The sequence below is a fragment of the Pogoniulus pusillus genome, chromosome 1 (assembly GCF_015220805.1).
Source record: "Pogoniulus pusillus isolate bPogPus1 chromosome 1, bPogPus1.pri, whole genome shotgun sequence".
Classification (NCBI taxonomy): Eukaryota; Metazoa; Chordata; class Aves; order Piciformes; family Lybiidae; genus Pogoniulus; species Pogoniulus pusillus.
This window is the reverse complement of record NC_087264.1, coordinates 11,838,215-11,859,831: the sequence shown is the minus strand read 5'-3', so window position 1 is coordinate 11,859,831 and position 21,617 is coordinate 11,838,215. Positions and strand designations below refer to the sequence as shown.

At 45.3% G+C, this 21,617-nt stretch overlaps 1 long non-coding RNA gene across 1 annotated transcript; it reads left to right on the top strand.

Annotated features, from left to right (window-relative positions):
* The first annotated feature begins 214 nt into the window (after nt 1-214).
* On the top strand, nt 215-15,393 carry LOC135180513 (uncharacterized). The gene is made up of 3 exons (XR_010304467.1): nt 215-313; nt 7,474-7,573; nt 14,830-15,393. It is a non-coding gene; the product is annotated as an uncharacterized LOC135180513 (long non-coding RNA).
* The last annotated feature ends 6,224 nt before the right edge of the window (nt 15,394-21,617 follow it).

Genomic DNA, 21,617 nt, shown 5'->3' with positions numbered 1-21,617 from the left:
TACTCTCCTGGGAGAGGAGAGATTGGTTTCAGGGTGGTTGTGCACTTGTTTACACTTAACAGGAAAACCTGGACAGTCAAAGCAAGAAAAAGAGGACCAAGGTCCATAAGGAGCACAGAAAGAGCAAAGGAAGGGAAGCAAACTGTGGAGCTATTTATTGCAGAGATGCTTCAGCTGGATTTTCTTTTCTTTGCTAAGCAGGGTAAAAGTGGATTCAACTCCCCTTTCTCTCTCTGGAGCAGCTCTGGGGCAGCCGTTTTGCTGTTTCTCTGCTGGTTATGTTGTTGTTGTGCTATCTTCAGACAGTGCACATGTGAGTAGGGCTGTCTGTGGCGCTGCTTTAATTCCCTTGCCTGCCCCAGGGGCTTCCCCTGCACTGCTGGGCATGAGGCGGGCCGTGCTCGGGTTTGCAGCCTGGCTGCTGAGCACACGGCCAAGAAAGCTGCATGGTGGTAGCTTTCTCTTATGATCTGCAAAAGCACCCTGAAGAAGCTAAACATCTGTGAGAGCTGCCCTTGCTCCATTTCCTAGCTGTGTGCCAGGTAAGAGCTCAGGTTTCTTACTCTGCAATGAACTTTTCCACATTCCCTTTGGAGGCACTGCTGCTGAGCTGTGCTGGTGTTCAGTGCTCATGATGTTGAGCCTTTGGGTGCATCTGCAATGCCCAGACCATGCAGCTGGGAAAAGAACTCAAATAAGGGAGAAGCCCAGACCGTGGTACTTGGTGACTCTTTGAATGTAGCTGTGGTGGAACCAGCTGTGCTGCTGAGCAAAGGTAAAGTCAGGGTGCACACAAGTCTCTCCTGCTTCTTGATTTCTTTATGCAATACATACCCTCTATAATTCTGGTTACATGGGTGTGATCATGTATAGAGGTCTCAGTTGTTGGTCTCGGCTCTTCCTCAACTTGTGAAACAACACTAGTGTGCTGCCTATAGGCAGAGGGAACTCAAATCTGATTCAAGGAACAGTTATTGCCTGGAAAGCACAGGATCTCTCTGTCCATACCTGATGGCTGGTGACATATGAAACAGAACTGTTAGACTGGAAATGGAATTGCAGGAGGTTCTTGGTGTGTGGTTTGGTTTTGTTTCTGTGGTTTGCTCCCCCCAGCTTCATTTTATGTATGTGGATTTTTGACAGACCGGGTGAAAATGTTTAACAGCTCCCACATTACTTAAAGCACACTCCTCTTTTCCCTTACCATAACAGGGTCTTCAGTAAAATGGAGTAAGAGCTATCCATGTAGCCTATCAAAGATGCTCATGGTCCTTCTGTGAAATATAAATAGTTCTGCATTTTAATGCACTTCTGGATAGCTTTTGGCTCAGTGTGTGGCTTGCACTCAGCGGAGAGGAAAAAATGACTGTTAAGCAGAAGTCACTTTCAAAATAATGACACCATAACACGAGCTCAAATCCTGCTCCTTGTCACCACCCAAGCAGTCATGCTGGACCACATGCAACCAGGAGTAAAGTGCTATTCCTGTAGAAATCTCTAAATTAGCTGTAGTGGTGGCATAAATCAGGAGCAACTCCAAAAAGTCTGCCAGCATTGCCCTTCTGCCCTTGTCCTTCAGAGGCTGTTTCTGAAAGGGAGGCAGACGTGCAGTAAGCTGTGAAGCCAGGGCTATGAGCATGGTGTGGTCCTACCCATGCCACAACCCTGGGCAGGGCTCTGGCATCCAAATGGGAATTGTTCACCTCTTACGTTTGTCCTTGGGAGCATGGCAGGGGTGAGGGTCCTTTGCATCTTTGCAGCTAGCCTCCAGCATAGGGATGCTGCTTTGCTGCCCTTTTTGTTTGCCCTTGATACAAAAGGTGTGACACTGAGCAAACATGGTTTTATCTCCAATGGAGGATGGAAAAATCTAGGACTAGGCGAAACAAAAAGCAAGGTGAGCCTGGGCAAGTCCTGTTTGAGAACATAAGTTACAGAGATGGCAAAGGGTATTAGGAGAAAATTCTTCTTACGTATCTCTGTGAATTGGTTGTGGCAGTTAACGAGGCAGGAATTATAAAAGATGAAGTTATTTTACTTCCAAAAAGCCCTGCCCACAAACTCTATACAAACTAGTTAAATCTGGGTTCTAATTTTGGTCAGGAAAATCATCACAAGGATGCTTATGGGCAATTCATTCATTTAGGAGAATCAGAAAATTGGAAAAGTTTGGCCACAAAATGGCTTTGCCCCACTTACACATAGGCAGCCTGGAGCCCTAGGGAAAATCTGTTCTACTCATGGCGGTGGAGTAGAATTCAGAGGTAGTCCCTGGCTCCTTTGTGGCAGTGTTGGAACTGATAAGCATCTTGATAGCTGTTGAAAGGCTTCTAGATCTTCCCAGGCTCTAGCAGGGTGCTGGGAAAGAGACAGACGATCTCTGACCTGATCCTGGTTCCTCTTGGCACCGAGGTTTGCAGAGATGCAGGCAGGATCTCTTGCAGGTGTGCAGAGAGCACAATGCCGGTGGCACTTCTCACCATGTCGTGAGGCACTTACTGGCTTCTCCTGGTAAACTTGAGGCACTTAAGTTTCCAGGTAGTTCAAACCCCAAACATCAGGGCTACGCTGGTAGCCAGTCACTAGTGGTGTTCCCCAAGGATCAGTGCTGGGCCCAGTCCTGTTCAATATCTTTATTGATGATCTGGACGAGGGCATTGAGTCCAGCATCAGTAAGTTTGCAGATGACACCAAGCTAGGAGCAGATGTTGATCTGTTGGAAGGTAGGAGAGCCCTGCAGAGGGACCTGGACAGGCTGGATGGGTGGGCAGAGGCCAATGGGATGAGATTGAGCAAAGCCAAGTGCAGGGTTCTGCACTTTGGCCACAATAACCCCAAGCAGCGCTATAGGCTGGGGACTGAGTGGCTGGAGAGCAGCCAGGAGGAAAGGGACCTGGGGGTACTGATAGATAGTAAGCTGAAGATGAGGCAGCAGTGTGCCCAGGTGGCCAAGAGAGCCAATGGCATCCTGGCCTGCATCAGGAACAGTGTGGCCAGTAGGACAAGGGAGGTTATTCTGCCCCTGTACTCAGCACTGGTCAGGCCACACCTTGAGTCCTGTGTCCAGTTCTGGGCCCCTCAATTCAAGAGAGATGTTGAGGTGCTGGAATATGTCCAGAGAAGGGCAACAAAGCTGGTGAGGGGCCTGGAGCACAAACCCTATGAGGAGAGGTTGAGGGAGCTGGGCCTGTTTAGCCTGGAGAAGAGGAGGCTCAGGGGTGATCTTATTACTGTCTACAACTACCTGAAGGGACATTGTAGCCAGGTGGGGGTTGGCCTCTTCTCCCAGGCAACCAGCAATAGAACAAGGGGACACAGTCTCAAGTTGTGCCAGGGTAGGTATAGGCTGGATGTTAGGAAGAAGTTCTTCACAGAGAGAGTGATTGGCATTGGAATGGGCTGCCCAGGGAGGTGGTGGAGGCACCGTCCCTGGGGGTCTTCAAGAAAAGACTGGATGAGGCACTTAGTGCCATGGTCTAGTTGACTGGATAGGGCTGGGTGATAGGTTGGACTGGATGATCTTGGAGGTCTCTTCCAACCTGGTTGATAAAAAACTGAAAAAAAAAACCAACAAAAAAACAACTGAAAAAAGCTCAAGGCAGAGCAGAACACATTGTCCAAGCCGAGAGCCATGAGACAGAAGCATGTTGTCTGAGCAGAGCAGCATGCAGTGAGGCAGAGGTGGCAGCAGCTGCTTGCAGCTTAGCTCCATGTATATTATTTGCCCGAGTGTAATGTCTCTTTTGGTCACAGAGAATGGCATTTGCAAAACATATCATATTAGGTGAAACCAGGGCTTGCTTACCTTTGTTTGGGCAAAACATTAACAAGTGCCTGAACACATGTGGGAACCTGTTTATCACTTTGGGAGGGGATGTAATGGCCCAAGCCTTTGTTTTCCTTTGTCCTTGCTTCCCCCATCAGCAAAAGGGTGGGGCAGGCCAGGACAGGGTTTAGGCCTGTTAGCCTTCCAGGACACTCTGCCATAATATAACTAGGCTTTGGGCAAAAGGCATGGTTTGATGTGGCAACAGATAAAGGCTTGTTTATTTTTTTTAGCTTTACAGCTCATTACTGGAGTTGCTGAGATTCTTTCACAAAAAATGCAAAAATTGATGACATTAGAAAGCTAAAGAAAATTAAATCTGAATACTACCACTTCTCCAAAAGTTTTAAACAGTACTTTATTTCAACCTTTTATTCAGTTTTTAATTCATTTTAGTAAAAGGAAACTGAACTGCAATTCAATAACAAACCAGATATTTAATTTCACATCAAAGTGAAGCTTCAGTAGCAAAAGATAATCATGTTAATAGTCATTTTCTTGATACAGAGAAAGGGACATGCTAACTTTGGAGGTCTGGTTTGGAAGGGGAGAGTCATTGGGCATCCTGCTGACAGCAGAAAGAACACAAGTGTATGCAGTGGCCTGTCCCTTACATTTAAAGTAAGAAGGGCAACAAGGCTGGTGAAGGGCCTGGAACACAAACCCTATGAGGAGAGACTGAGGGAGCTGGGGATGTGCAGCCTGGAGAAGAGGAGGCTCAGGGATGACCTTATTGCTGTCTACAACTACCTGAAGGGAGGTTGTAGCCAGATGGGGGTTGGTCTCCTCTCCCAGGCAACCAGCAACAGAACAAGGGGACACAGTCTCAAGTTGTGCTGGGGGAAGTATAGGCTGGGTGTTAGGAGGAAGTTCTTCACAGAGAGAGTGATTGGCATTGGAATGGGCTGCCCAGGGAGGTCCCTGGAGGTGTTCAAGGAAAGCCTGGCTGAGGCACTTAGTGCCATGGTCTAGATGACTGGCTAGGGCTGGGTGCTAGGTTGGACTGGATGATCTTGGAGGTCTCTTCCAACCTGGTTGATTCTATGATTCTATGATCATAAAGTCAAATCATACAGCCACTGGCCTTACAGACAGTGTAGCCCTTTTGCAATGGAATAAGGAAACTACAGTTCCTCTCTTTCTGCCTTTAACAGAAGTTTAAGAGTTTAGATCACACTCATGTCCTCCCTTCTCTGCTTCCAGTTATAGGAGGACAAAGTGGTTTTGCTTGGTGAAAAAAAAAACAACTCCCAAGTCCAAGGAAAAAAAACCAAACTCTCTCATTCCAGATGAATTAGGTATTCTTTTAAAGGATGGCCTTCTGAGAAGTGCAAGCACTGGAAAGACTGGAGATGATATGTGATAAGCTGAAACCATATTGGGCTGGGAGGTTTAAGTGTTTAAGCAGCCAGTAGGTAGTGGCAGAAGAGGTGGAAGGATGTGAGGTACATATTGCCCTGCTGCCCATGAGGATGAGTTTGTGATCAGAGCAATGAGCTGATCAAAGTGTGTTTGACCCTCTCTGCCCATGGGTGCGAGTGGGGAGCAGTAACTAGTGGCAGTCTTGCTTTCGGCTCTGCCTGTTTTCTTTGCTTTGAACAGTTTTGTTTCCTATGGTGTGGTGGATGGGTTTGCAGGCAGCACTCCCTGTCAGACATCAGTCAGGGACCATAAAGCGAGGTGGATCAATAGTCTCACCACTGTGATGTCCTTTTGATTATCACAGTGTCTCAGTGGCCAGATTCTAGTGTCATATCAGCTGCCCTTGGCTGGAGGTATCAGACTGAGGCAGGCTTGGCCTGTCTTGAAAGTGACAAGGTTTTCTATAACATCCCATTATTGGCAGTCTCTGCTTTGTGTCAGACAGGCAATAGACTTGTAGGCTTTCATCTACCAGAGGCAAAGCAGCTATAGGTATCTCCCCTATGCAAATGTGTGCAGCCAACCAAAGAGCACAGCCACTCACGGGGTGCCAGAGTCCTTTCCTGCATGCCCAAAAACTTCTCTGATTTTCTGGTTAAGACTCATTCCAAGAAAGTCCCACTCTTCCCCTCCATCTTTAAAATGAGAAGAGCTTGAGAAGGCCAAAACACACCTCCAAGTCACCTCCTGCACGTTATGGGTTTGACCGGCAAGGTTACACTGAGCTTCTTCTCTGGCTTTTCCTAGAAGCATGATATTTATAGCAAGTTAGGTTGGCACAGGTGCATGTGGGAGATAAGAACCTACAAAAACCTTGTCTGGTGTTGCAAAATATGGAAAAGCTGCAGGAATTATCCATCTGGGTCCAGTTACCATGCTGGCATGGGAGCTGGGCTAAAGCCCACTGCCTCGCTTCAGTGGTGCTGGGAGTGTGTTTCCCCACCTGTTTTTTAACTAAAGGCTGAAGGATTACATTCAGCCTTTGACAACTCAGGGCTCCTTCTCTGTTTAGTCAAGTGGCATCACTCTGAGCAAAACGTGCTGGAGTTGTCTAGGGCCTGTTTCTTTGCTCTGGCCCTGAGAACTGGAGGTCAACAGTCTTCCTGCCTCAAACTGCTGGCCAGGCAGGATCCCTCTCAAATGCTGTATTAGTAAAAATGGATATTGAGACTGTTCCTGGCCTTATAAAGGGATTTCTTTTCCCCCACTGTGCTCCTTCTTTTCACTTTTGTTGTTACCTTTGCAAGCACACACAGCCATGGGCAGTACAATAAAACACAGGCTGTTCTGCGAGGTGTGGCTGTCAGGCTGCTCAAAATAGTGAATCTTTCAGCATGTTGATCAAAAGTATTGTTAAAAGCAAGGAAAACCTTATCACTGACTTGAAGAGCAGAGTGTTTTACATTTCAGTTTTCTCCTGAGGCCAGCTTAGATACCAGCTGGCTTGCCATAGCAGAAGTGTGGCTGGGCTGCTCACCTTTGTAAAGCTGATCCCCCAGCAGGGCAGATGTTAGGAGCCACCAGCTCCACTGCTGCTCAGCTCTTCCTGCTACCAGAAGGTGCTGGCATGTCCTGACAATCCTGTCTGTTAAAAATGCTTGATGCAATTGAGGAGAAATGCTTTATTTATCTTTGCTCATCTTAACTCAATTTGAAGAAAGGGCTCTGCTGTCACTGCTAGGGGAGGATGTTGTCCAGAAAGGTTAATGAGAGCTTCCAAAGGAGGCAGCTGGGTGGAGGAAATGTCTCCTACAGTTGTCACTTTAATTTCCTGTTTTAAAATGATCCACCTCAACCTTTTAGAAGGGTGAGCTGTGATGGATGTATGCTTTGCCATCATGATGGTGTAAAATGAATAAACTGATGCCTCCAGTCCTGCGCATGGAGGTCCTCACAGCTCAGGAGTTCAGGATCTGCTGTGAGCTGGGTGGTCCTGTCTCTGGAAAATAGTCACCCACCAGAAAACCTCTTCAGTTTAAGGACAGTAAGTGTGTACCAGTGATGCAAGAGACTTCTTCCACTTTCAGTGCTGCCTGCTATGGTATCTGGTTACCCTGTGGGCTCCTGGACTTTATTCCCTGTTCAGGCAGCAGTTGCACCCAGCCCTGTAGTAGCACGCAGACTTCTTACGGGTGGTTAACCTGATAGGCAGGAATGGTATGGCCAAAGACCTTCTGGCTTTTTTGTTGGAGGTAGGGGCTGAAATAGAGCTGTTTTGTCTCCAGGTGCTCAGCCAAATTTACGCACCAGTGCAGCCTCCTCCCCCATCCTGAAAGCCTGGAAGAAATTGCTCCATATCTCTTCTGCAAAAGGCACTGTGGAGAGGTGAGTATCTAAGCAGTTGTGGGGCACAATTCCCTACTGTAAAGACACCAGCAATGGTTTGGAAGATAAGTGTTAGTGAGTAGACTGGGAAGATTATTCCTGCTGCCTGTGGTACTGGAAATATTGAGGGACCAAAGTAATTCGTACCAGCAAGGGCTGCCTTATAATGGGGCTAACAGATGGATGCCTAAAACAAGGGGCTGAATTCAGTGCTGACTTGCACTGCATGCAGCCCTTCTGTGAGCTGGTATGGGGTGCCAGTCAGTTCTCACTTTGTCCTCAGTGAAGCTGCTATTCTACTGTAGCCCTGCTATGTGGCTTGATAGTGGAAATGGGATCAGCCATGCTTATGTAAGAGACGCTGCACACAAACAAAAGTAATTTTTGAATTTTCCATAATTTGACTAGTATTTCTGAGGAAAAATAAATGTCCTGATGGTGATCCATACCTAAAATTTCTGCTGAGTAGTTGCATTTGGTCAGGCAGTGGAATAAGCTGTCTAGGGAAGTGGTGGCGTCACCATCCCTGGAAGTATTCAAAAACCCTGTAGACATGGCACTTTGGGATGTGGTTTAGTGGTTATGGTAGGGTTGGGTTGACAATTGGACTTGATAATCTTAGAGATCTTTTCCAATCTTTGTGATGCTATGATCATGTTGTGTCTTGCCCTGCCCCTACATCATTTTCAGCTGACACTGGCTGTCCCTCGCTCTTTTCTTGTGAGCTATGCAAAACAAAACAAGTACAGCATGAAAATGTGAATGGCCTGTGCTGCAAACCTCCAGGGACACAGGCCAGGAGTCAGCAGTTCTGGAGACGTGGCCTGGTCAAGTTTCAGAAGATAACTTGCTCTGCATGCCACCAAACAGCCTCTCACCTGCATGGCTGCGGGGCACAAAGCTCCAGCAGCCAGCCTGGGGTCAGGTCACAGAAAGACAAAGCCTGAGGGTCTATTTTTGATTTCCAAAAGGGTGGGCTGGATTTTTAGGCAGGCAGCACCACTGCTGCCTCTGTCTGCAGAGCACACAGCCTTCCTTTTGCTGGGGCAGCACAACATTAGGGAAGTTCCTCCTTAACTTGCTCATGATTTGCCATTGGAATGGGCTGCCCAGGGAGGTGGTGGAGTCACCATCCCTGGAGGTCTTCAAGAAAAGACTGGATAAGGCACTTAGTGCCACAGTCTAGTTGACTGGCTAGGGCTGGGTGATAGGTTGGACTGGATGATCTTGGAGGTCTCTTCCAACCTGGTTGATTCTATGATTCTATGTAATGCAGCAGAAAGTGTTCTTTCTGCCCAGGCTGGACTTCAGACAAGCTACTCAAATTCTGAGGCTAGCTGGCTGCAGAAAGTGTCACCCAGCTCCTGCTAGCTTGGCTTTGTTTTCACTTTTGTTTTCCACTCATACTTTGCTTCATACTGAATAGGGGGAACATTTGGATCCCCAGCAAATTAGTGCAACGCAGATTTTTAGCAAGATCTAACATAACCACTGTTCTGCTGCAGTCAGAAGGACTGTGCTGAACTGCAGTGAGTTGAGGTGCCTTTATTGCCTACATAGACCCATGCTGGAGCTGGCAAAAGGACTGTGCTGAACTGCAGTGAGTTGAGGTGCCCTTATTGTCCGCATACACCCATGCTGGAGCTGGCAGAAGAACTGTGCTGAACTGCAGTGAGTTGAGGTGCCTCTATTGCCTACATAGACCCATGCTGGAGCTGGCAAAAGGACTGTGCTGAACTGCAATGTCTTGAGGTGCCTTTATTGCCTACATAGACCCATGCTGGAGCTGGCAGAAGAACTGTGCTGAACTGCAGTGAGTTGAGGTGCCCTTATTGTCCGCATACACCCATGCTGGAGCTGGCAGCCTGCAGGCAGAGAGCGCAGCTGCTTGTGCTCATGCCTGCTGCAGCCGAATCGCCTGCCCAGTGCCTGTGCTTCCTCTGTCTGTTCCTCTCAGACACCTGACTTTCTGGTTTCTGCCATATATTTATATATAAATAAATAAACCCATGACAAGCAAGGTTAGGTTTACATTTGGGTGTTTGAGGGTTTTTTGGCACAGTGATTGTTTCACCTCACTCCCTGCTCTGCAAGGGAGAGGAAATTGACTGAATGTGTATTACATTTTGTAGTCTACATGTGCCCATCTACAGCATATGCTTACAACAAATTTATAGACCCCTATAAAGGGGCTTATAGGCATTATATTTAATTAATGTGGCAGAAATTATATCATTGTAATAACTGCCTGGTCTTTAGAGGTAAAACTCGGTGCCAAGGATTCCCAGATGAATCATCTCTGATAAGAACCAGAAATGACACAGGCCATATATTGTATGGTGAATTTGTTTGGATTGGTACCTTTAGGGTATTCAGCCCTGCCAAGTCTCTGTGGTGCTGACACAGTTTATTACACATTTTCATTTATTAAGAGATTATTTGACTGCAGTTTGTTGTTTTATTGTACAGCAGGTGATAATTTTACACTAAATTAACTGTAACATCTCTGTTAGGAACAGGCCGAAGAGGTTTCTTGCTATGATGCTAAATACTAAGTAATGGCTTTTATTCACCAAGGGAGTAATTTACTCTCATGTGCAGAGCTTGAATAAGACTCTTCACCAACCTGTTATTAGTCTGTGCGTATGTGCAGTTCAAGTTAGGGTTAATGGGTCTTGTGCCAATGCAAGGCTGCCTCTTAAAAACAGATATCCGTGCTAGAATCACACAGCTCACTGCTTTGGAGCTTGGCTAAAAACCAGTTTTAGGCTACTAAATCTGCACGTAGGCAGACAAATGACCACCGAGTTTGGGAGGCTGGGGATGCTTGTGTCAGCCCAGGAGCCTGGATTTTACCATCAGAAAATCTTACATCTGGGCAGGCAAAAAAAAAAAGTAAAAGCAACCATGAATCTTTCACACTACAGTAAAATAAAAAGATGCTGTTTCTGCTCCTGGCTCCAATATTTGTTATTTCAAACAAAGAAATAATTCAAGTAGAAAATAATTTTCAAACCTTCTATAAAAACAAAGGAAAAAGAGCAACAGCAACCATCCACCCCCCATTTCCCACAGAAATTAATGACTTTTGAAAGAAAAATATTTATTCAAAAGTCTTTTTTTTTTTTTTTTCCATTTAAAATAGATTATGGATAAAAATAATTTTGCCTGCTCCTTAATGAAGTCCATTATACCAGACTAGTTTCATAGTCTGTCTCACACAGATACCATTGAGTTAAGCTTTGTGTTGGGAGATGGGAATTCCACACCAAATTGAATTGGAGACTGAAGCAGGAACAATTATGGCTGCAGTTATTAAATCTTTGCTATATTGGAAATTCACGGCATGCTTATAGTGGTAACTTACTATTAAGAAGAACCATACTACAAAGCTGAAAACAGAGGGGGAAAAAAAAATCAGAACCTTATTGCTTTGATGACAATTCCACGTTTAAAGAAAGTAATCATTGGCAAAATAATCCTCTTCCCAGCTGCGCCATGGATTAGCTTTGGTTAACATTTCCTTTAGACAGAGCACATCAAGGGAGGAATTATCAATTAATATCTAAGGCTAAGTAATTCATAGTAAAAAATTTACTCAAGGGATCTCCTTGACACACATGTGCTTTTTCTCACTTGTGAGTTTTCTGCAAGCAAACTCTGACTTTCAGGACATGGTACTGGTGAGCAATAAACTTACCGAGCAGCTCACTGTGAGCTACGCACATTTGTTCCGACTGGACAAACAGATGAAGTGTTATACTTCTAGGTGCTGAAGGGATGATCAGAGCTCCTAAATCAAGTGTCCAGTGTGGGGTTTTTTATGATTAGTTATTCCAAATTGTCTTCTGGGGAATATTTTCTTGGGCTCTTTGTATAATTTGCTGCTCAAAGATCATTCTGTGGCAAGCTGTTTAGCTGGAATGCTCAGAGAAAGCTGCTGCCACAGCAGTGTGTGTCCACACACTGAGGAAATGAAAAAGTATTCCTAACTAGTTTTTTTGCAGTATTCCCCAGATCTAAAACATCGATTGAGTTTGACTGTTGTATTTATTTGGGAGTATTCATTTGGATGAGGGAATGTGAGACCATCTAAAAGGCTCCTGCCTGTTGTTGCCTTTTGGGAATATTCACTTACTGCCCCTCTCCCCAGGTTTTTGAGTCCCTGTTTTCTGAAGAGGGAACATACAGCTGTTTTTCAGCTGAGCTTTAATGTCCTTGGGGTTTTGATGGTTTGGTGGTTTGTTTTTTTTTTTTTAACAAGGTTATACCTCTCTATGAAACAAAACTCTCCTGGGCTCCAGGCCTGGGAATCATCAACAAGGATTTGAAAAAGTAACAAACAAAAATGCACAGGGCTACTACAGGACTTCTCATATAAAATGGGGCTGGAGGCTGGACCACAGTATATATCATTATGTTGTATTTCCACACGTCCAGCAACTGGTGACCTCATTGCTGTCTACAACTACCTGAAGGGAGGTTGCAGCCAGGTGGGGGTTGGCCTCTTCTGCCAGGCAACCAGCAACAGAACAAGGGGACACAGTCTCAAGTTGTGCCAGGGGAGGTATAGGCTGGATGTTAGGAGGAAGTTGTTGTCAGAGAGAGTGATTGGCATTGGAATGGGCTGCCCAGGAAGGTGGTGGAGTCACCATCCCTGGAGGTGTTCAGGAAAAGCCTGGCTGAGGCACTTAGTTGACTGGATAGGGCTGGGTGTTAGGTTAGACTGGATGATCTGGGAGGTCTCTTCCAGCCTAATTGACTCTATGATTCTATAACTGCACCTTTTTGAAGGACTGTAGTAAAACCTGAGCTACCAATCACCACTTTACAAATGAAAACCTTGGTTTTATTTGATGATGTAAGATTCAAGGAGAAAATGGAGGAAAAAACACAGATCAGAGTGCATTTTATTAGCAGAGTAGATGTGGCAGAATAATTACAATTTCTGGAGGGTGTTGGAAACATCATAAGAAGGCTGGAAAAGAAATAGCAGCTTAAATTTTGATTGTCTGTTTGGGGCGATAGTAAAGTCAAGAGTGCCATTTCCAGTCTAAAATCCTTATATCCAATACTAAAGAGCATTAGGGCCTAAATAAGGATTTGAATAGTAATGTCTTCAACTCTGGCTAACCACAAAATTAAAGGATCTGTTCCAGAAATACAGTACCCACATGAAGAGAGCTTCCCTCCTCCCCCTACTCAGATCTATGCCTTTGAAGTTCAAGTTTTAATTTGGGATTATTAAAAAAAAAAAAAGAAAGGAAAAGAATTGCACAGGGCCCTGCAGAAGAATGACACAGTGTCCTGGAAGAGTTCTTGTGCCACTGCCAGCCTGAGCAGAGCTGGGTTGGAAGTCTTGATGCATGCCTGCACCGAAGACGGAATGCTGCCCATGGTGATGCTGCTGATGCAAGAGTGATTCAGCTGTGCATGCAGAGAGAAAAACGCTGAATCCGAGAAAGAAGCACTGAATCCAGGACAGGCAGGGTGGCACACAGGCTGCCTGAGCCCAAATAATGCTGGGTTTAAAGCCAAACACACATGGTTTGGGCTAAGGCTGGCTTCCCTTTTTCCAAATGTTTTGCTGATGATAGATGATGTGATCTTAGCATGGGTCATTTTTTTCTTTTTCATCTTGGTGTAAGGTAGCCCAGGAGATGCTATCAACGTATGTTGTGTACAGTTTTATTATGCAGGGTGTTTCATTTAATTGAAAGAGCTTTCTTAGCAGCCCCGGTACGCTGGGTGACCACTTCTGTTATTCTCAGCATTGTGCAAGCTATTATTTCACCTGTCCTCTTTTATATGCAGGCTTGAGTGCACTTAGAAGCACCAGGCACAGCTCACTCATTTAGAGGCATTCTGAACTAGCATAAAATAAGTTAGCAGCACCAGAACGAGAGGACACAGCCTCAAGCTATGCCGGGGGAGATTTAGGCTTGAGGTGAGGAGAAAGTTCTTCACTGAGAGAGCCATTGGACACTGGAATGGGCTGCCCGGGGAGGTGGTGGAGTCGCCATCCCTGGAGCTGTTCAAGGCAGGATTGGACGTGGCACTTGGTGCCATGGTCTAGCCTTGAGCTCTGTGGTAAAGGGTTGGACTTGATGATCTGTGAGATCTCTTCCAACCTTGGTGATACTGTGATACTGTAACTAGTAGCTTTTACCGTTGTGCCTTTACCTCCCAGCTGGTAGCAGCATCATCTTCACTAAATGCCATGGGGTGCCCAAATAAAATGCTTTCAGCACTGCAAGTGCTGTGTCCCAGTGGTAGCAGGGGCCTGGGATGCAAGGGATGCTGTTAGCTGGGCTGCTTTGGAGCTCTAGCACTCCAGTGGCTCCAGTGCTAGGACAGTTGGTGTTTCTCTTGGGTAGTTGTTGCAGCTCCAGCAGCACCAGGAGGGTCTCTTTTGGTGTAACAGTAGGAGCCACTGACCAGCCTTACTGAAGCTCTGCCAGCAGCAGTTTCCATTTTGAGTTCATATCTTCTTGGGTTAGCTCTGGCTAAAGGATCCTATGCAGAAGAGGGGCTACCTGAGCCTGGTTCACACATCACCTGCAAGCTCCACTTCAAGGTGAGTGTATGCAAAATCACTGGCCATACTGGTTGTCTTTCTGGAGCTTCTTATGCAATTAAACATTGGTTTGTGAATGATCCCACTGTACATCCTGAGACCTTCAGTGAGATGTGCCAGTATGAGCTATATTAGTAAAAAGATCTAGTGAAAGGACAGACAACTTCGTTTTAGCCAGTAAAAGAATATGTGCATCATAATTCAGCTTGGAGGCTTGGAGGGCAGGGAAATTTTTAGTGAAGGGCTGCTGCTTGGCAAACATTATTTTCATCTGGAAGAGCTACATCTTCCCAAAGAGGGAAGAAGCTCTGAATCCCTCCTCTAAGGTCTGGAAAACACTTTGAAATTTCTTCCCTTCTTCAGATAAAGAACTCATTAAGTTTTCTGTTCCTTTGAGTCCCTGTGCTCCCCATTCCCAGAGGCATAACATTGAGCCTAATCACTAACTAGAACAACTGAGGCCTTTATTTTGTTGTAAAGCTGCATGGAAGGAGAAAAAAAAAGTCCTCTATGTACACAGTTATAGCACTTGCATATTGTAAGAAAAATGGAGGAATCCACTAATTATTTCCAAATCTGCATCTTCCTTTTTCCTATAATGAATGTGATGCTTAATTTACACAAGTAAGGAAGTGTACTAAGCTGGTGCTTTTTTTCCTTTCTGTTTGTTTTCATTCAGTTGCAGAAGGGCAGGAACTCCAGAAAGCCGAGATAAGAGCCCTACCCTTTCCTTGGTGAGACAAGCATGCCATGGATTATGGAGAGGGACTCAAGGAACAACCACGAGGACTCAGATGAGTCTTTTCAGCAGTTCACAAAAAAGCCCCATCTCATGTCTTCCCTGTTTTGAAAGGGAGGAGTACAAGAGCTATGATGTGAAATGAGCAGCGATGTTGGAGGTAATCAGAGTCTCAGTCATTGAGATACCTGCCCACGCCCAGAACTACGGCCATAAACTGCTTACTACAGCCAATGCTGTAAAAATTCCTTCCTGCATGCCCTAGACACAGGTTGGTTTTGTATATGCTGAAGACTCACTGGGTGATGACATATTTCCTCTTTGGGTTGACTCATGAGCTGTTGCTCCTGGTTGCTGTGAAAGTTGGAAGCGCTTTCACACTACCTGCTGCAAGTACATCGCATGAAATGAGGGAAAGGTCTGTTATTTCCAGGTTTGATTACTTGACTCTTGCTTTTGCAGTTGCTGAGCTTTGCTACTTTGACATTTATTAAACAGCTTATTAGCGGCAGAAGCAACAACAATACAGTTTGTGTGTGTAATTTAAAGCAAGCAATTGTGGCTGTTAATTTGGCCTTCAAGGCCTGAAGTAAACAGCTGCATTTCTAGGGAATGCTGCTAAGGAAAGGAAAGGAAAGTCTGTCAGGTGCTACTGTCAGGTGCTATCCTGGCCTGCATCAGGAATGGTGTGGTCAGCAGGAGCAGGGAGGTCATTCTGCCCCTGTACTCTGCACTGGTTACACCACACCTTGAGTGCTGTTCAGTTCTGGGCCCCCCAGTTTAGGAGGGACATTGAGATGCTTCAGCGTGTCCAGAGAAGGGCAACGAGGCTGGGGAGAGGCCTTGAGCACAGCCCTACGAGGAGAGGCTGAGGGAGCTGGGATTGGTTAGCCTGGAGAAGAGGAGGCTCAGGGGTGACCTCATTGCTGTCTACAACTACCTGAGGGGTGGTTGTGGCCAGGAGGAGGTTGCTCTCTTCTCTCAGGTGGCCAGCACCAGAACAAGAGGACACAGCCTCAGGCTATGCCAGGGGAAATTTAGGCTGGAGGTGAGGAGAAAGTTCTTCACTGAGAGAGTCATTGGACACTGGAATGGGCTGCCCGGGGAGGTGGTGGAGTCGCCGTCCCTGGGGCTGTTCAAGGCAGGCTTGGACGTGGCACTTGGTGCCATGGTCTAGCCTTGAGCTCTGTGGTAAAGGGTTGGACTTGATGATCTGTGAGGTCTCTTCCAACCTTGGTGATACTGTGATACTTTTAATGATAAGACAAAATGCCTCTAAAAGCTCTAAGCCCTAAGTTGTTATGGGGAAATAACAGCTCTGCTAATTAGATGATAACATATTACTTTATTAGTAAATTCTTGCATTGGTCTGGCATGGCTTAGGCTTGCTATGAGACATGTGACTCTCTTCTTTTGAGCATTTCCAATATTCCAGCAAGTTATTTTATCTAATTGCCCTAATTCTCTGCTCTGTGTTTTTGTGTCAGTGTTGTGTGTTGATTATGATCTGGTTCATGCTGTTTATCTGTGCTAATTTTCAACAGCTTACACACACACAAAGGCTTTTCATGGCGTGCAAGTTTGCCAACGCTTCAGATCTTGTTTTCTGTCTCTCACCAGGAGAGCTGAGGTGAGTAGATCTGTGTATTTCACCTCATCCTGAGTTAACAAATGCCAGCGTGTGGGCAGGGGAAAGAGGAAGGGGGAAGAAGCTGGATAAAGCCATTAGGGCAGCTGACAGGGAGGCCATGAGCTGACTGGACTCCTGAGAAGGGGCTGTTTGTATGGGGATCTCCTCCTGTGTCTGCTTGCCCAGCTGCATGGATGGTTAAACTACCTTGCGTGCTGCTGATGGCTGGAGCTTATAGCCTGATGGTTTAAGGGAAACTAAAATCACTGCTGATCCACCTTGAAACAGGGACTGTAGGCAGAGCACTCAGGGATGTGGCAAGAGGTGTAATGGGGAACTGGAGAGATGGCAGTAGACTTCTGCTGATAGAAGTCACCCATCCCTCCAGTCAGCACCAGACCATTTTACAGGGCCACAGTCTGTCCAGATTGAAATTACAGGTGTATTTAAATCAGACCTAGCATTTTGCAACGCAGTCTCTGCCTGTGGTTCCTTATGCAGGGCCCTTACACATCTGTTTACCATACAGCTCTTTCACAGTCTGCAGTACTTTTAACATGTGACATACATGTTTATCTCAATGCGAGACAGACAACAATTAACACAGTGCATTAATGAGGACACAGTCAGCTTGCATAACCTCAAACCACCGAGTGCACACAGTGCTGTGTGAATGAGAGGTTAACTGCAGATGACAGCTGATTTCTTTTTGTTCTTCTGTCCAGAACACTCTGCCGATACACACATTATAAATAGCGTGTTCTTGTGATGGGAAGTGCATGTGGGGGTGCATTTCAGAAGTGGCTGTTGTTTCCTTGACATGGAGTGATTGCATGGCATTTGGGGTTTCAGCCTTAATACCATCTATTACCTTGGCTCTTGGCATCAGCTGTTTGCCTCCAGGATCTCCACTGCTGGTAGCCATGACCGCAGCCCAGTTCTACTTTCTAAATTAGAAGGTTGAATATGAAACAGACTAACTAAAAAAAAAACCCCACCAACCCAACCAACCAAAAAAATAAACCCCAGAAAACGGCAAGTGGCATTTTTGATGTGCCTGGGATGCCCGTGCCCATCTGACTCACAGTTCTTGACTCGTAGAGAAGTGTCATTGGTAATTTGTGTAAATGCTCACTTGCTCACCCACCCACAGCCATGCTGTATTCTGCTTTTCCATGCAAAACACTCAGCCAGCAGTAAAACCCAGTTAGCATCATGCTGTCCCCTCTTTCGCAGGGATTATGCCATGTCAGTGTTCTTTCTGTGGGCAATATATTTACTTGCTGTAAGGAGCCATCTAGTGAGGGTTTACTGTACATAAAACCAAAGTGTTTCTTTACTGTTTCCAGGCAATATGGAAAGAAAAAGAGCCATTTTAAAAAACTCTTCCTGCCCTCCATGTGCTCTTGCTGCACTAGAGCCATGGCTAAATCAAGCAGCTTCAGCTGTGTGAGACTGAATGCTTATTCCTCTGCCCATCCCTTTACAAAAGACAGAGAGCACACACAGTCACCCTCACTCAGCTCTATTCTTGGGTACCGATACAGAGTAAGGAAAAGTCCCAAAGGATCTGCCCTCTGCCCTGGCAAGAGCAAAAGCAAAGGGAATGGGTAGAAAACACAGAGAAAGTCTATGCTAGGCAGAAGTGAAAAACCTTAAAATAGGTCCTGTTTTAGTGCAGAAGGAATGGAAGAGCAGAGCCAGCTGATGAAATATCCCTTGTCATAGAGGTAGCAATGGCATAGCCAAGAGCTGAATTCAGTTTACAGAAGGCTAAGCCAGAGCCTCTGTCAGATAGACAGAAAAGGAGAGTAGCATTTGGACTGTGGGCACTTTTTTTTGTTGCTGTTCTTTAAAGAATGATGAACTTCAGCAGATGAAAATCTGAGAGTGGAGTAGTTCACACACTACAGAAATTCGAAGTTCTGCTCCAGGAGCATCAAAAGCATGGCCATATTGCAAATCTATATTGTTATGAATTCTACCAACTGCAGAGGGTACTGCACACACCAAATTAAGCACTCAGTCAAGGAAATGACAGCAGCTCTTCTACAGTTTAGAAGTAAGATTTTGTATAGTGGCCTGAATCTATACCCAGCAAGTGTGGCTGGGTGGAAGGAGGGGTTGAAGGGGCAGCATCATTCATTTTGCTTCTACTGAAACAGTTTCTGGGCTAAATCTGAGTAGCCCCACAAACAGAGTCTCCATTGTGACATTCCCTGTGGAACGTCCTCTGGCCCCTTCAAGCCACTTGAAGAGTGGGGAGTTTGCAAGCAAGCAGCTGCTCATCACTTTGAGCAGCCTTATGTTGCGCTGGTACTAGGGTAATCCTTTCCATCTCCTGCCTTCCTTACTCCCAGGCAGCTTTTCCACCCCTCGATAGCCTAGCTCTGTGCTCTCCCGCATTGTCCTTGGCTCAATTCCCCTAGGCTAAACCGGCCAGCCCTCGATGGGAGAGTGCTGAGCATCGGCTCCTCCATAGGGTGGAAAAAAAAAATGACTGGCACACTGGAGGAAAGAAACTCGGAGACGTTTGATTCTGTAATGCACAATAAACAGGACAGTAATTTTTCATAGTTACGCTGCAGATCAGGATAGGGAAAGTAATGCAACTTTTATAAACAAGCCTTTATTCTACAAATCTCAGACACTCATGCAGAAGAAAATGCTCTGAAGTATGAATGCCTGTCATTTTAGAATAGCTATTCATTCCCTTTTAAAATTTATTTGAAAACACAAACAATAGCATATTTATTTCTTTTGCAATGAGTAAATCCTCATTTTTAGTCAGTGGAAAGTCTGTGACTACATCAGTGATTAATAGGTTTAATGTAATAGCTGCAACTGAAATTTAAAAAGCAAACAAACCAAACAGAAGAGAATGGATTTGTTTTAATGATTTCATTAGAGAGTCTGTTTTTTTTTAAAGTTTGCTTTATACTTGCAGTTTGTTGTCAGAAAGAATTGTCTGAATTCAGTTAAAGTGGTTTGTTCTTTGTCCATGGTCACCATAGCTACCATTTCAATCTGTTAACATATGTGGTATTATTTTGTTCCTTTCTCTTAAACTCTGTTCACAGATGCTGTCAAGATTTTTCCTTTGTACATATCTGATAGGTTCATGCCAGGTTTGGCTCCATGCCTTTTCAGATGAGAGCCTCTATGAAGAGGACAAGGTGGTTAGGCACTCAGTGCCTCAACTGAGATAGAAGAAGCTGGGGTGCAGATGGCTCCTACTTCACTGCAGCATGACATCTCTGAGAAATACCTTGAGAAGATATTGTCAGAGGTGTTTTTTGTTTGTTTGGGGTTTTTTTGTTTGTTTGTGGGTTTTGTTGTTGTTTGGTTTGTTTTGATTGTTTTTGTTTTCTGGAGAGTCAGGTATTCCCTGGATATGCTGTGGCAGATCCTCAGCTGCTGTAAATCAGTATAAAGACATGCATTTCACTAGAGCTGCCATGCCTGCTGATGGTCAAGTGCTGTGATGGTCCTTACTACACAGGTTTTGGTTAAGGAGCCAAAAGATGAAGGAAGGCATGGCTACAGCATTTTAAATAAATACATAGTAAGATCATATACCCTCTATTCTCCTGCTTTTCCTAGTCCTGGAAAAGGATCAGGTTGACAGTGGATATGGAAGCGTATCTATTCTGGACAACTAAAGCAACTGGCAGATTACGCTCAGGGGTGACCTCATTGCTGTCTACAACTACCTGAAGGGAGACTGTAGCCAGGTAGGGGGTGGCCTCTTCTCCCAGGCAACCAGCAACAGAACAAGGGGACACAGTCTCAAGTTGTGCCAGGGGAAGTATAGGCTGGATGTTAGGAGGAAGTTCTTCACAGAGAGAGTGATTGGCATTGGAATGGGCTGCCCAGGGAGGTGGTGGAGTCACCGTCCCTGGAGGTCTTCAAGAAAAGCCTGGATGAGGCACTTAGTGCCATGGTCTAGTTGACTGGCTAGGGCTGGGTGCTAGGTTGGACTGGATGATCTTGGAGGTCTCTTCCAACCTGGTTGATTCTATGATTCTATGATTACCCATGGTTTACTTTCTAATTGGCATTGAGTGGGGGAAAAAAATCAGCTTTCTCTATCAGTGAATGTGAAGATGATTGAGATGGCTCAATTATCTTTCCAGCTGTGAAACAGGCAGGTAAATGTGTTCATATCAAGTATGTATACAGTACCATTTTTAGTGGAGAAGCCATGAGAGAAATCAGATAATCTGGAAAAAGATACAATTTTCTTTCATAACAAAACTATCAGAGTAAAGAGAGTGAGTTAAGGTGAATCTCTCTCTCTCTCTCTTTTTCTTTTTAGAGGTATAAAAACAGAGCTCTGATTTTCAGAGCTGCTGAGCATCCTGCTCTCTGATTTCCTTTAACTGCAGGTGTAGGTGTTCAGCATTTCTAGCAGCCAAAGCCCCTCTACTAATGCCTGCAGAGAGTAGCTGGAGAAAGTGTGAGAAACATTATTGTAATGAGGGGCTAATTTTGCCTCTTCTTCCTGCCTCTCAGTGCAGATGAAAGAGTGCCTTCAAGTCATGTTATGTGCACAGAGAAAGGGAATTCTGATTTACTGGTTCTGGTTCCCCAGGGGCAGGGTTGCTCTTCTAGCACAACTCACTGTAAGTCCTATCTGCATTTCCAGTATAAGGCCCATTTTTAAGGACTCCTCATTCGGCTATAAAAAATCACTTAGCATGCATGAATAGAAATCAAATTGACAAGATAGACCATAACTGCTCTGAAAGGGCCATTAGTTCCTGTTGTATGAAAAATCCATGTTTTAAGAAAGCCAGTATTGTTCAGGTTTGCACAACAGGCTGTAACTGTTCCTTCTAAGTCATTATGGCCTGTACAGAAATAATAATTTTCAAAATCACAGAGGCACAGAAACAGCAGGAGGCAAGTGTCTGCATTTGATATTAATCCAGAGCCTCCAAGTGCCTCTGAGCAGGTTTGGATCAATGTGAATGCTAGATTTACACTTGAAGTAACTCAGAAGAGGAGGACCACAGGATAGAGATGTAGCCTGATAAGTGAGGGTTTGGTACAAGGTTCTCAATGTCCTCTGATGAAATCACAGTCATACAGTGGC